General features: G+C 50.1%; 1 protein-coding gene across 1 annotated transcript in view; it reads left to right on the top strand.

The window, feature by feature from the left end:
- The window catches only part of SLC9A7 (solute carrier family 9, subfamily A (NHE7, cation proton antiporter 7), member 7), a 59,348-nt gene that overhangs the window by 38,499 nt on the left and 19,380 nt on the right, over window positions 1-1,469 (top strand). The gene's annotated exons all lie outside the window — the stretch shown is intronic.

Raw genomic sequence — 1,469 nt, 5'->3', positions numbered from 1 at the left:
TCGCTGCCTTCCACGAATGGATGTATGGGATAAATGGTGACTGATTCCGAGTCTCTCAGTGGTATCCAGGCAGAGGAAGGAAAGGGTGTGATTGCAGGCTCTCCTGTTCAAGAGCCTGGAATCCTCTAAGCTCTCTGAGTTTCCCTCCAGCCTTTAGGTTGCAGAGTAGCAGCCCTCACCCCTGTGCAGGCTAAAGGTCACAGCAGGGCAAACAGTGAAGGCTTGGGCCGGGCAGTGGAAGCAGTGACAGCCCAGAGCAGAGTGTGAGGGAGGGAAGCTGTACAGGCGATGAGTGGAAGAGCCCTGTGGCAGCATTTAGTACAGCGGTTCTCAGCCTGTGGGTCGCGACCCCTTTGGCGGTCGAACGACCCTTTCACAGGAGTCCCCGAAGACCATCCTGCATATCAGATATTTACATGACGATTCATCACAGTAGCAACATGACAGTGATGGAGTAGCAACGAAAATAATTTTATGGTTGGGTCACAACATGAGGAACTGTATTTAAAGGGCCAGAAGGTTGAGAACCACTGATTTAGTATGAGGGCAGAGAAGAGTACCTGCAGCACCAGAGAATCCTGATGGCTCTTGGTATGGCCATCTGCACCAGTTACTATTGCTGTATCATAAACTGTCCCAAACGTAGGAGAGTGAACAATTTCTTCTACTCATGGATTTTCTAGGTCAGGAATTTACAAACGACCTAGTAGGGTGGCTTGCCTTCGCTCCATGAAGAAGGCCTGGGATAATGTGAGGCTGAGGCTGGAATCATCCCAAGGCTGATTGGCTCCAATGTGTGCTTCCGGGGCTGGGAGGACTCGCATAAGGACAGCCAACTAGAATGCTGTACTGTGATTTCTCCATGGGGCCTCAGGGAACTGGACTCCTTATATGATGGTTTACAGTTCCAGAAGCCAGTGCCCCAGCCAGCAAGATGGAAGCTACATATCCTTTTCTTTCTTTAAAAAATTTTTTTTAATCCTTATCTGAAGATATTTTCCCATTGATTTTTAGAGAGAGTGGAAGGGAGAGGGAAAGACAGAGAGAAATATTGATGTGAGAGAGAAACATCTGTTGGTTGCCTCCTGTATGTGCCCTGACCAGGGGTCAGGCCGGGGAGGAGCCTGCAACGGCCTCCCCTTGACTGGAATCAACCCAGAACCCTTCAGTCCGCTGGCAGACACTCCATCCACTGAGCCAAACCGGCCAGAGCCATACCTTTTTCTGACCTAACCTTGGCTGTCTCACAGCATCACTTCTGTGAGTTTCCATTGGTTATAACGAGTTGCTAGGGCCAGCCCAGATATAAGGGGAGGGGACAGAGACCGTAACCTCTTGATGGGAAGAGTGTCAACGAAGTGGTCAACGTGTTTTAATGCTGCCATATCACCCTGATTGTGGGATTGGCAGGTGACTTTGTCTCCAGGTTTTGCTCCTTTCCCAGGCTGGCATTTCCTGGGCAGGCCAAC

This window comes from Myotis davidii, unplaced genomic scaffold, assembly GCF_000327345.1.
Source record: "Myotis davidii unplaced genomic scaffold, ASM32734v1 scaffold411, whole genome shotgun sequence".
Taxonomy (NCBI): domain Eukaryota; kingdom Metazoa; phylum Chordata; class Mammalia; order Chiroptera; family Vespertilionidae; genus Myotis; species Myotis davidii.
This window is presented reverse-complemented; position numbering and strand designations above follow the sequence as displayed.